General features: G+C 36.7%; 1 protein-coding gene across 1 annotated transcript in view; it reads right to left on the reverse strand.

Moving 5' to 3' along the window:
- COG5 (component of oligomeric golgi complex 5) overlaps positions 1-14,645 on the reverse strand; it is a 372,787-nt gene that overhangs the window by 174,710 nt on the left and 183,432 nt on the right. The window lies entirely within an intron of this gene.

Consider the following 14,645-nt stretch of genomic DNA (forward strand, 5'->3'; position numbering starts at 1 on the left):
ACAAAACCAATTAAGTTCCTGTCTTCATGGAACTTATATTTATTGAGAAATGTACAAAACATAAATAGAACAGAATAACGGGTAGTAACAAGTGCTATAAAAACGTGAAGTAGGGAATAAGAATAGAGTATGATGGGAATTACTATACAGAGATTAGTCAGAGAATGCACCTCTGAGGTAATATTTAAACAAAGACTTGAATATACTGAGGGAGTCAAAGGAAGATATGGGAAAATACAGATCGGGGCAGTGGTATTAGCAAAAGTGCTGAGACAGCAATGTGCTTAGTATGCTAGGGAAACAGCAAGAAGGCCATGATGGAGCAGAGTGAAGCAGAGAGGCAGAAGATGAGGGAGGTATTGAAATATCATCAATGAGTGGATTATGTCCAGAGTGATATAAATGGGTTGTTGGATTTGTGGCTAAGTTAACGAACAAATTATCAAGCTAGAAGTTGAGACACTGACATATATTTTCAGGCCCAAATAACTCAAAATCCTCTCACGCATTAGTAAGTGTCTGTTATTAGAGACACATGGTTAAAATGTTAAATTATTTCATTAACCTATTTTCTATACTAAGTTTATTTTAGAAGGTTACCTCTGAAATCTATTGGTGTTATTTTAATAATAGCACATGCTGCAGACATACACATAAACTCACACACAGCGGCAAAGTAGACTCAGCTTAAAGAAAATAACAGGAAACATGGCTGGCGAATAACAATACTCATCTGAGTTTTTTCTTTTTAATTAAACAAGAAAAAGAACCAAATGGATATTATTTCAAATTAAAATGTTCTAATAAAAAAGCTTAATTTAATATGGTCATAATAGAACTTAATTCTATGTTGTAAATTCTCTATTAATGTATGCCAACAAGGAAAATAAGCTATTTTATAAAAAATTATTAACTGAAAACAAGGGGTATAGCATTTGCTTTTACTTTCTCCCAAGACTGTTTTATCTTTAAACTTTTTAGTAGAGACCAAAAATCAAAATGAGGCAGCTGTAAAGAAATTTCCCATGTCATTATTTAAGTGTATGTATAATCCAAGAAAGCACTACTGGAGCAACATCAAAGAATACTTTCACCTCATAAAACTAGAATACAGATATACTTTAAAACTATATTTATTGCCTTTACTATTATCAGAGGATCTGAAAAGCATAGCTTTTCCACACACAGTACAGTTTCAGTGTTATCAGCTGAATGTATGTTGTAAGATTTATGCATACAACAACTAAAAAACACTTAAATTTTTCACTTAAAACACCTAGCTAAAATAAACCACTCTTCAAAATTCTCCGCCCCAAAAATTACTAACTTCCAACTTCTCAAAACATGTTTGAAAAGGTTCCTTCTGAAATCTATTGGCATTATTTTAACGTAATGGTGTATTATATTACAAATATAGCTCATCATTAAAGAAGTATATATTACAGCACTATTTATAATACTTACAATTTACAATATTTATAATTCAAGAAGTAATTTTAAACTTGTCAATTAACATGTTCACTTTTTCAATTAATGGCATTCATATTTATAGCTTAACACATAGATTATGCCAGTAAAAAAACTGCAAAATAATTATCTGAAATAAAATTCTTTAAGTAACATACATACAGAGGAGTATGCTAATTATGTAAGCACAGCTTTATTATCACAAAGTGAACACACCTAGTTAACTATCACCTAGATCATGAAGCTAAGTATTATCAGCACCTTTGAATCTTGTGTAGCTCCCCAAACTGCACCTTTCCAAATATTATCACTATCATTACTTCTAACACCAAAAATGTATTTTGTTTCTGAATTTCACATAAATGGAATTATACAGTATGTATTATCTTGTGGCTTGTCCCTTTTACTCAACATATTTTTTTGTGAAATTCGTCCATGTTGTTGGATGCAGCAGTAGTTGATTCATTTCTTACTGCTGTGCAGTATTCCACTGTAGTAATTTGCTTTAGTTTATCCATCCTACTGTTGATAAATAATAGGCTTACTTCTACCTTTAGGTATTTTAATTTATGCCGCCATGAACATTCTGTACACCTCTATTAGTGAACATATATACATATGCATTTCTGCAGGCAAAAGTAGAATTGCTAAATCATATTAGTACACTTAGAGTTTGTAGATACTGCCAATTTTACAAAGCCATTGCAGCAATTTACACTCCCACCAGCGATATATGAAAATTGTGGATGCCCCACAAATTTGCCAAAAATTCAAATGATCATTCCTTTAATTCTGGCTATCATTTTGAGTGAGTACTATGATTTTAATTTGTATTTCTATGATGACTAAAAAACTGAATACTTCTTACATGGTAATTACCCATTTGGATATCTTCTTTTGTGAAGAACTTATTCATATTTTTGCCCATTTTTTTTAACTAGTTGTTTTTTGTCATTTACATATAAAGTTGTTTATATATTTTGGATACAACCACTTTGATAATTATATGTACTGCAAATATGTTCTCCCACTCTTAATCAAGTATTTTAAGGAAAAGAAATTCCTAATTTGAATGTAGCCCATTTTATTAATCTTACTCTCTATGGTTTAGTACCTTTGGTATTGTTTGAAAAGTGTTCCCCACCCCAAATTCATAAAGATATCTTTCATTCATAAAGTTATCCTCCTGAAACTCTATTGGTTTATCTTTCATGCTCAGAAATACAATTCGCCTGGAATTAATTTCTATACAATGTGAAATAGGAGTCAAGATTAGTGTTTTTCTACATGAATACCCAATTGATCAAAAAAAGAGCAAATAAAAATCACCCGCACTCCCGAAAAGCCACCTTTGCAATAAACCAAGTTTCTAAATATGTGTGTGAGCTTCTGGACTTTCAAATCTCTACCATTTCTCTATCCTTACAATTCACCTATCTAAATTACTGTAGCTTTAAATACCAGATTTGGCAATCCTCTGCCTCTGTTCTTCAATTTGATATAGGCTCTTCTTGATATATGACACTTCCATATAAATTTCAAAATTGGCTTGACAAATGTCCTTTTTTTAAAAAAGTTTTCAGGTATTGTTTGAGATTGCATTAACTATAGATAAAATTAGAAATAATGGATATCTTTGTAATATTGAGCTCTCAAATCCATGAATATGGTATCTCTTTTCATTTACTCAGGTCTTTCATTTCTCTTAATGTTTTATAGATAGTTTTCTGTGAAAAAGTCTTATATATCTTTAGTTTAAATTATTTCTATTATTTTTGATATAAATTGTATGTTTTTAAATTTTTTGTAAACAATCAGTAAATTGTTTTGACTTTTCTAACTATATAACCATGGTATTTCTGAATAATTTTTATTTCTCCCTTCTCATTCTCCTCTATCTCATTGCGTTTCTTAATAATTTGGCTAGGATCTTCAGTATTGCACTGAGTAGAAGAAATAAGAGTGGTATTTTTGCATCATCCCTAATATCAAATGGAAAGCCTTAAATATTTCACCATCGAGATTTTTAGAAATGCCCTTTATCAGATTAAAGATACTGGCTTGCTAAGAGTATTTTTAATCATGAATTGATTTTGAATGTTATTAAGTATGTATTGAGATTAATAATTTTCCTCCTTTACTTGAGAAATTATGTTATATTTCTGGAATAAAGCCATCTTGGTCATAATACATTATCAGTTTTAGATCTCTGTGGCTACATTTACTAACACTTTGCTTATTATTTTTGTACAGATTTTAAAGGAAGACAACTAGTAATTTTACTTCCTTACAATATTCTCATTTTCATATTGACGTTAACCTGGCCTCATAAAATGAGCAGGTAAATATGTTTGGTCCCTCTTTCTCAATTCTTGGATACAGTTTACGTAACACTGGTTTATTTATTCCTTAAATGTTTCGAAGAATTGCCCCAGTGAAGCTGATTGGCCTTGGAGTTTTCTCCAAGGAAAGGTTTTTTTAATAATAAATTCAATTTTGTTAATAGATATAGAACTAGATAGATTTTATAATTTTCCTAGTGTTATTTTTGATATGTTGTTTTCCAGAAATTTGTCAATTTCATCTAAATTTTCAAATCAATTGGTATAAACTCATACTTAATACTGTCTTAACTTTTTTTAGTTTTTGTTGGGTCTGTTATTAGATCACCTTTTTCATTCTTGATAGTGGTAATTTGTGCCTCTTTTTTCCCTTCTCCTCATCAGTCTTGTTGGTATTTATCAATTTAATTTGTTAATCTTGTTAAGTAACTAAATTTTGGCTTCTATTGGATTTTGTATTCCATTACTAGCTTTTTGTTATTCTTATTTCACAGACTTTGGAGCCAGACCTAGATCAGCATCCAAACTCTATCACTTAGCAGTCAAAACCTAAAGGCAAATTATCTAACCTCTTTAAGGCTTAGTTTCCTCATGTGCATAACAGCAAAAATAAGAGCATCAACCTAATGGGTAAATAAAATAATCTTTACTCTCTAGATTCCTCCTTTCTGGGCAGGGCATCTCTGAAAGAAAGGCAGAAGCCCCAGTCAGAGGCTTATAGATAAAACTCCCATCTCCCTGGGACAGAGCACCTGGGGGAAGGGGTGGCTATGGGCACAACTACAGCAGACTCAAATGTTCCTGCCTGCTGGCTCTGAAGCGAGCTCTGCTAAGGGACAGACGGCCTCCTCAAGTGGGTTCCTGACCACAGTGCCTCCTGCCTGGGAGACACCTCCCAGCAGGGGTCGACAAACATCTCATACAGGAGAACTCCAGTTGGCATCTGGCAGGTGCCCCTCTGGGACGAAGCTTTCAGAGGAAGGAACAGGCAGCAATCTTTGCTGTTCTGCAACCCCCGCTGGTGATACCCAGGCAAACAGGGTCTGGAGTGGACCTCCAGCAAACTCCAGCAGACCTGCAGCAGAGGGGTCTGACCGTCAGAAGGAAAACTAACAAACAGAAAGGAATACCGTCAACATCAACAAAAAGGAGGTCCAAAGAGAAACCCCATCTGAAGGTCACCAACAGCAAAGACCAAAGGTAGATAAAACCACAAAGATGAGGAAAAACCAGCGCAAAAAGGGTGAAAATTACAAAAACCAGAATGCCTCTTCTCTTCCAGAAAATCACAACTCCTCGTCAGCAACGAAACAAACCTGGATGGAGAATGAGTTTGATGAAATGACAGAAAGTAGGCTTCAGAAGGTGGGTAATAATAAACTCCTCCAAGCTAAAGGAGCATATTCTAAGCCAATGCAAGGAAGCTAAGAACCTTGAAAAAAGGTTAGAAAAATCGCTAACTAGAATAATCAATTTAGAGAAGAACATAAATAACCTGATTGAGCTGAAAAACACAGCACGAGAACTTCATGAAGCATACACAAGTATCAACAGCCGAAACGATCAAGCGGAAGAAAAGATATAAAAGATTGAAGATCAGCTCAATGAAATAAAGCAAGAAGACAAGATTAGAGGAAAGAGTGAAAAGAAATGAACAAAGCCTCCAAGAAATAGGGCACTAGGAGAAAAGACCAAATCTACATTTGATTGGTGTACCTAAAAGTGACAGGGAAAATGGAACCAAGTGGGAAAACACACTTCAGGATATTATCCAGGAGAACTTCCCCAACCTAGCAAGACAGGCCAATATTCAAATTCAGGAAATACAGAGAACACCACAAATATACTCCTCAAGAGGAGCACCCAAGTCACATAGTTGTCAGATTCACCAAAGTTGAAATGAAGGAAAAAATATTAAGGGCAGCCAGAGAGAAAGGTCGGGTTACCCACAAAGGGAAGCCCATCAGACTAACGGCAGATCTCTCTGCAGAAACCCTAAAAGCCAGAAGAGAGTGGGGGCCAACAATAAACATTCTTAAAGAAAAGAATTTTCAACCCAGAATTTCATATCCAGCCAAACAAAGCTTCATAAGCAGAGGAGAAAGAAAATCCTTTACAGACAAGCAAATGCTGAGAGATTTTGTCACCACCAGGCCTGCCTTACAAGAGCTCTTGAAGGAAGCACTAAATATGGAAAGGAAAAACCAGTACCAGCTACTGCAAAAACATACCAAATTGTGAAGACCACAGACACTATGGAGAAACTGCATCAATTAACAGGTAAAATAACCAGCTAGCATCATGATGACAGTATCAAATTCACACAAAACAATATTAACTTTAAAAGTAAATGGGCTAAATGCCCCAATTAAAAGACACAGACTGGCAAATTGGATAGAGTCAAGACCCATTGGTGGGCTATATTCAGGAGACCCATCTCACGTGCAATGACACACACAGGCTCAAAATAAAGGGATGCAGGAATATTTACCAACCAAATGGAAAGCAAAAAAAAAAAGCGGGGGTTGCAATCCTAGTTTCTGATAAAACAGACTTTAAACCAACAAAGATAAAAAAAGACAAAGAAGTGCATTACATAATGGTAAAGGGATTAATGCAACAAGACGAGCTAACTATCCTAAGTATATATGCACCCAGTACAGGAGCACCCAGATTCATAAAGCAAGTTCTTAGAGACCTACAAAGAGACTTAGACTCCCACACAATAATAGTGGGAGACTTTAATGCCCCACTGTCAATATGAGATCAACGAGACAGAAAATTTATAAGGATATCAGGACTTGAACTCTGCTCTGGACCAAGCGGACCTAATAGGCATCTACAGAACTCTACACCCCAAACCAACAGAATATGCATTCTTCTTAGCACTACATCACACTTATTCTAAAATTGACCACATAATTGGAAGTAAAACACTGCTCAGCAAATGCAAAAGAATGGAAATCCTAACAGTCTCTCAGACCACAGTGCAATCAAATTAGAACTCAGGATTGAGAAATTCACTCAAATTTCTCACAAAGACACAATGTACCAGACACAACGTACCAGAAACTCTGGGACACAGCTAAAGCAGTGTTTAGAGGGAAATTTCTCATAGGACAAAGAGAGAAAGATCTAAAATCGACACCCTAACATCACAATTAAAAGAACTAGAGAAGCAAGAGCAAACAAATTCAAAAGCTAGCAGAAGACAAGAAATAACTAACATCAGAGCAGAACTGAAGGAGATACAGACACGAAAAACCCTTAAAAAAATCAATGAATACAGGAGCTGGTTTTGTTGAAAAGATTAACAAAATAGACCACTAGCCAGACTAATAAAGAAGAAATGAAAGAAGAATCAATTAGACACAATAAAAAATGATAAAGGGGAGATCACCACTGATCCCACAGAAATATAAACTACCATCAGAGAATATTATAAACACCTCTACACAAATAAACTAGAAAACCTAGAAGAAATGGATAAATTCCTGGACACATACACCCTCCCAAGACTAAACCAGGAAAAAGTCAAATCCCTGAATAGACCAATAACAAGTTCTGAAATTGAGGCAGTAATTAATAGCCTACCAACCAAAGCCCAGGACCAGACAAATTCACAGCCGAATTCTACCAGAGGTTCAAAGAGGAGCTGGTACCATTCCTTCTGAAACTATTCCAAACAATAGGAAAAGAGGGATTCCTCCCTAACTCATTTTATGAGGCTAGCATCATCCTGATACCAAAACCTGGCAGAGACACAACAAAAAAAGAAAATTTCAGGCCAGTATCCCTGATGAACATCGATGTGAAAATCCTCAATAAAATACTGGCAAACCAAAACCAGCAGCACATGAAAAAGCTTATCCACCCTGATCAAGTTGGCTTCCACATACGTAAATCAATAAATGTAATCCATCACATAAATAGAACCAATGACAAAAATCACGTTATCTCAATAGATGCAGAAAAGGCCTTTGACAAAATTAAACACCCCTTCATGCTAAAAATAATTAATTAGGTATTGATGAAACATCTCAAAATAATAAGAGCTATTTATGACAAACCCACAGACAGCCAATATCATGGCAAAAGCTGGAAACATTCCCCTTGAAAACCAGCACAAGACAAGGATGCCCTCTCTCATCACTCCTATTCAACATAGTATTGGAAGTTCTGGCCAGGGCAATCAGGCAAGAGAAAGAAATAAAGGGTATTCAAATAGGAAAAGAGGAAGTCAAATTGTCTCTGTTTGTAGATGACATGATTATATATTTAGAAAACCCCATTGTCTCAGCCCAAAATCTCCTTAAGCTGATAAGCAACTTCAGCAAAGTCTCAGGATACAAAATCTATGTGCAAAAATCACAAGCATTCCTATATACCAACAATAGAGAGCTAAATCATGAATGAACTCCCATTCACAATTTCTACGAAGAGAATAAAATACCTAGGAATACAACTTACAAGGGATGTGAAGGACCTCTTCAAAGAGAACTACAAACCACTGCTCAATGAAATAAGAGAGGACACAAACAAATGGAAAAACATTCCATGCTCATGGATAGGAAGAATCAATATCGTGAAAATGGCCATAGCACCCAATGTAATTTATATATTCAATGCTATCCCCATTAAGCTACCATTGACTTTCTTCACAGAATTAGAAAAAAACACTTTAAATTTCATATGGAACCAAAAAAGAGCCCATATAGCCAAGATAATCTTAAGCAAAAAGAATACAGCTGGAGGCATCAGGCTACCTGACTTCAAACTATACTACAAGGCTACAGTAACCAAAACAGCATGGTACTGGTACCAAAACAGATATATAGACCAACGGAACAGAACGGAGGCCTCAGAAATAATGCCACACATCTACAGCCATCTGATCTTTGACAAACCTGACACAAACAAGAAATGGGGAAAGGATTCCCTATTTAATAAATGGTGCTGGGAAAACTGGTTACCCATATGCAGAAAACTGAAACTGGACCCCTTACTTACAGCTTATACAAAAATTAACTCAAGATGGTTTAAAGATTTAAACGTAAGACCTAACACCATAAAAACCCTAGAAGAAAACCTAGGCAATACCATTCAGGACATAGACATGAGCAAAGACTTCATGACTAAAACACCAAAAGCAATGGCAACAAAAGCCAAAATTGACAAATGGGATCTAATTAAACTATGGGGCTTCTGCACAGCAAAAGAAACTACCATCAGAGTGAACAGGCAACCTACAGAATGGGAGAAAATTTTTGCACTCTATCCAGGGCTGACAAAGGGTTAATATCCAGAATCTACAAAGAACTTAAACAAATTTACAAGAAAAAGACAAACAACCCCATCAAAAAGTGGGCAAAGGATATGAACAGACACTTCTCAAAAGAAGACATTTATGTGGCCAACAAACATATGAGAAAAGCTCACCATCACTGATCATTAGAGAAATGCAAATCAAAACCACAATGAGATACCATCTCACGCCAGTTAGAATGCCGATCATTAAAAAGTCAGGAAACAACAGATGCTGGAGAAGATGTGGAGAAATAGGAACACTTTTACATTGTTGCTGGGAGTGTAAATTAGTTCAACCATTGTGGAAGACAATGTGGTGATTCCTCAAGGATCTAGAACCAGAAATACCATTTGACATAGCAATCCCATTACTGGGTACTTACCCAAAGGATTATAAATCATTCTACTGTAAAGACACATGCACACATATGTTTACTGCAGCAGTGTTCACAATAGCAAAGACTTGGAACCAACCCAAATGCCCATCAGTGATAGACTGGATAAAGAAAATGTGGCACATATACACATGGAATACTATGCAGCCACAAAAAAGGATGAGTTCATGTCCTTTGCAGGGACATGGATGAAACTAGAAACCGTCATTCTCAGCAAACTAACACAAGAACAGAAAAACAAACACCGCATGTTCTCACTCATAAGTGGGAGTTGAACGATGAGAACACATGGACACAGAGAGAGGAACATCACACACTGGGGCCTGTCGGGGGTCAGGGGCTGGGGGAGGGATACCATTAGGAGAAATATCTAATGCAGATGACGGGTTGATGGGTGCAGCAAACCACCGTGGCACATGTATACCTATGTAACAAACCTGCACATTCTGCACATGTATCCCAGAAATTAAAGTATAATAAAAAAAGAAAAAGTAAAAAAGTTAAGATAAAACATTTGCATATAAAAAATCCATAATTATAGCATCAATAACATATTAAGGTAAATATTTATAGCAAATATCAAAGAATGGTATGAACATATATGCATCTTTGATAAAGAAAAAGTTTACCAGAATGTATCAGTAAAAATTCTGACTCCAGTAGATTAAAAATTCAAGGATACAAGTAATTGACAAAGTTTATGGAGTGGGTTCTATGTGCCAGACATTGTGCAAGGAACAGGGAGCACAAAGAGAGTAACTTTCCCTGACTTCAGGAACTTTCAGACCAATAAACATAAACAGACAATTAACCAAGATTTTTTTATTTTCATCACTCAATAGAATCATAGAAATTTGAAAATTAATTACACATCCCAAAATGCCTAGTTATGTAAACTCTGGTACCACCAAATGCTTGATACTATTTGGAGAATAGTGCTATGTTTTGGAAGAGCTTGGACGATATAAGATATCTCCATGTAATAATAATAAGGATAAAAATAATACAAAGTGAACTCATAGTGTGATCTACCAGTGAAACTGACTTATTTTTTTCCCTATCCTTAGTCCCTCATGAATCCAGACTGCAGAGGAGAAGCAGGAACAATGAGTTTCTTTGACTACATGTTTTCTTCCTGTAGTCAGGGTCAGATAAAATTTTATTTCAAGCCTAATTCCAAAGAATTTTTCACAAAGATTTTACGAAGTTTCTTTCCAATGAAACTATATGTTTTGCCCTTTTTATTACCCAATAATCTGCATTCTATCAATAAAGAAAGAATGGAAGCATAAAAAAATATAATCTTTAAAAACGGAGTTAGCATTAGAAGACAAGAAGAAGAGGCCCCAAACATTAGTTCTTTTACCTTGATCCATTAGCATCATGCTATAGTGGAAAGAACATGGGCTTTTAAAATTATTATTGGGATGAAAACCCAGCTCTCCTAAAGATAAGCTGTGTGACTCTGGGAAAATTACTTTATCACTCATCAAACTGTATTTATGTATATAATTAACATTTGCCTCCTCATCAGATTTTACGATCTTTGTGGGAAGGTTCCACATTTGTTTTGTTCACTGCTATACTCCTTGCACCCAGCACAAGTCCCAGATAGGTGTTCAGTAGTGTCAGCTGAATAAGTGAAGAGTGTGTAAATTTCTATGATTTGCTTGCCTAATAAATTGTTTGTGAGACAGTTGCAAAGACTATTGAGACAACACATTTACATTATCTGATATTCAGTATAGATACAATAACAAATATTGGTTCTGACATCATTTATTAATATCCCAAAACTTTTCAGAATGTTAAGAATTCGCTTTGTTCCAATTCCAAAGGAATTCTTATCATGCTACTTTACTTATTAAAATAAAGTTACACAACAGATACCATTTGGGTAGCCCTGAGGAAGTCAGCTCTTTCCTCTGTGTCTCAATTTCATACGACATTAAAATGATGAGGCAAGATGAAAGGAGCGATTCCAAAAAGCTGAAGATCTTTTTTAGAAAAAGGCAGACAACAAAATTTTGATTCACTTGGATCAGACTGAGGCCTGGTTACTTATATTTTACAAAGCTCTTCGGCTGATTCTGATACAGTCAGCAGCTACCTGAGAACCAGCATTTGGGAACCAACAGACTAAATGACTTTGCCAGACTTTAAATGATGATTGGTGAACAGACTATTGGCTGGAGTGTTGTGTACATGGAAAAAAAAGTGTTATTTTGTGATTACATAGTTGTCAATTAATTATTTATATAAACATGGATGAGTCTAAGCTGCCCATGGGGCATTCTTTGTTGGAAATGTGAACACTTTTGAAATGGATCATCGTAGGAATCTAGTCTAGGAAGCAAACTAAATTGAAGTAATAAATAATGAAAATAGAAAACTGTTAGACACCTGTAATCCCAGCACTTTGGGAGGCTGAGGCAGGCGGATCACCTGAGGTTAGGAGTTCAAGACCACCCTGGCCAACATGGCAAAACCTCGTGTCTACTAAAAATACAAACATTAGCTGGATGTGGTCACATGTGCCTGTAGCCCCAGCTACCTGGAATGCTGAGGCAGGAGAATCACTTGAGCCTGGGAGGCAGAGGTTGCAGTGAGCGGAGATCCCGCCACTGTGGAGGGGAGGGAAGGGGAAGGGATAGGAAGCAAGAAATTACAAAGGAGATAAATATAAAACAGAATCAGTAGGAATCAGAGAACACAAATGGAATGCTAGAATAATCTAGTCAGAGCCAGAACTGGAACATTACAAAAATTAGAAATGAAATACTTTTGTCTAGCTATGATTCAAGTGAAGAACATCTAGTGATACTGGACATTAGTGTCTTTTCCCCACTATTCTGCTTCATTATAAATACCATCGGTTTTGACCACTGGCTCTTACTAAACCCTTATTAATAATGAACTTCAGGCTTTTAGTTCACTCATCTGTAAAATAAGGGGACTGGACTAGATGAACTCTAATATCCTTTATAATACTAAAACATAATGATTTTAACATCATTCAACGTATATCATCCACCATGTGCTCACACTGTGTGAGGTACTGTAGACTAAAAAAATGAAGCAAACACTGCACTGTCTGACCTTTCAATATTTATTATCTGATGGGAGATAAAGGCAAGTAAATCAGCAATTAGAATGTACTGTGATAAATGAGGGGGAAATGGAGGGATTAATGAAAACACATAGGAGGGGCAATTACTTAGACTTGGGGAGAAAAGAGGGATGGAGGAGTGAGGTGACAATGTTCCTTAAAGGAAGTATTCTCAGCTATGATCTGAACTGAAGTAGCTATAGGAAGGTGTCAGGAGTGGCAGTAAGAAGGTATGGACGATTTAGAGGAGTGGGAAAGCAAAAGGAAAAATGGCTTCAAGCAGAGATACAATATATACAAAAGCCTGTGAATGACAGCACGTTGGTGGAACCCAAATCCATTAACAACAATACCTGACAGATAAGAGATCCACACTAATACCTACTACACATCCAGGTACCTACATAAATGGCTCTCAAACTCTGATATAAGAATTACTTGAGGGAAGCTTATTAAATGAGAATGCGCATGTAGAACGCTTAGGGAATGCTGGAAAGGTGTTTTTTTTTTAAAAAAAAAAAAATCAGAGTGTGTGTTATACATGTTTGCTTACTTTGTGAAAAATTCATTAAGCGGCACCCTGATGGTGCATGCACTTTCCTATTGATTACATTTCAATTTAAAAATTCTAAAATAAATAATAGGAAGTGCTTAACCAACTAAAACAACACTCGATTTATCATTTATTTTAAGGGAAAGAAATTAGATAGAGTAATAAAACAATATACGAATGCCTAAATTATTAAACATAAATCTTAACGTATTTTTAAAAGCCAATATAAGCGAGATTTATGCTTGTGTGTATACATAATCAAAAGTATATGTCATTGTTTTTAAAAATCATTGACTTCCGAAATATTGCCTAACATGAAATTTGTGTCTTGTTTTTGAATGTTGTTATAGACTGAACGTCTGTGTCCCCTAAAATTCACATATTGAAGCCCTAACCTGCAATGTATTGGTATTTAGAGATGGGGATTTCGGGAAACAGTTAAGGTTGAATGATGTTGAGACAGCCAGGTGGGAGTGGGTCGCTGGAGAAACTCCAACCAGCCTGCCCACTGAGGTGGAGCCTTGGGAAGTTCAGAACCTTTGCAGCAGGGAGGAGCCCGGCCCCTCCTCTTCCTGTGCGGAACCTGGGATTTAAACTGCCTTGCGGGAAGCATTCTAGCAGGGACTCTGGCCTGTGCGAGTCCCTGTTTTCCTGGTTTTTCCTTTCACTCAATAAAACCCTGCTTCACTCACCCTTCAAACTGCCTGTGAGCCTAAATTTTCACGGCCGTGGGACGAACAAGGACCCCATCTTGAGCTCAACTAAGGAAAAGTCCTCCAACAATTTTGGCATGCAACGTGAAACCTCCAGAAGAGGTGAGTGAAATGGGGACTCAAAACTTCTCACTGTTGCTCCTGAGTCTTTTCATCCTCAGACTTATAAGGGTGGGGGAAACCATGACCCCCACTCCCACCCTCCCCCCACATCACTCCTGGTCCTTTTCATGGGCTTTTCCTTCCCTTTTTGGTACGGACCAGCGAGCAGCAGCTGCCCCTCCGTACCTCCCTCTGTGCCAGGACTGGGATGCATGGCCCAGGGTCCTGCACAGCAGGCTGGCTTGTTCCCAGCCAGGCACCACTGCAGCAGCCTTCCCCTTCCCTGGCCAAGGGGTTCAGCTCCAGCTCCATGGGACAGTAATTAAACTTTTCTCCCTGCTGGAGGAACCACTTGCATAAGAATAAGACGTTCTTCCCCAGGCATTTTTAAACTTTTTTTTCCCTTTCCCCTTCTCTACCTGGTCAGCAAGTTAACTTTTCCGGTCAGCAAGTTAACTTTTAAAGTTTTTTTTCTTCTAGAAGACGTTTTACTAGGCCAGGCCCCCCAACTATCACTGTTGATCCTCTCTGCAAAGCTTTAATTGTGAAAAAGGATTTGTGTGGCTAGTCTTGGGCTGTGGCCAATCTGCTGTGCTTTGCATGTCTGTGTGGTTTGTGCTGCCAGACTCCATCTTGTTTCACATCCTGGGGGCATGG

Source organism: Gorilla gorilla, chromosome 6 (assembly GCF_029281585.2).
Source record: "Gorilla gorilla gorilla isolate KB3781 chromosome 6, NHGRI_mGorGor1-v2.1_pri, whole genome shotgun sequence".
NCBI classification, from domain to species: domain Eukaryota; kingdom Metazoa; phylum Chordata; class Mammalia; order Primates; family Hominidae; genus Gorilla; species Gorilla gorilla.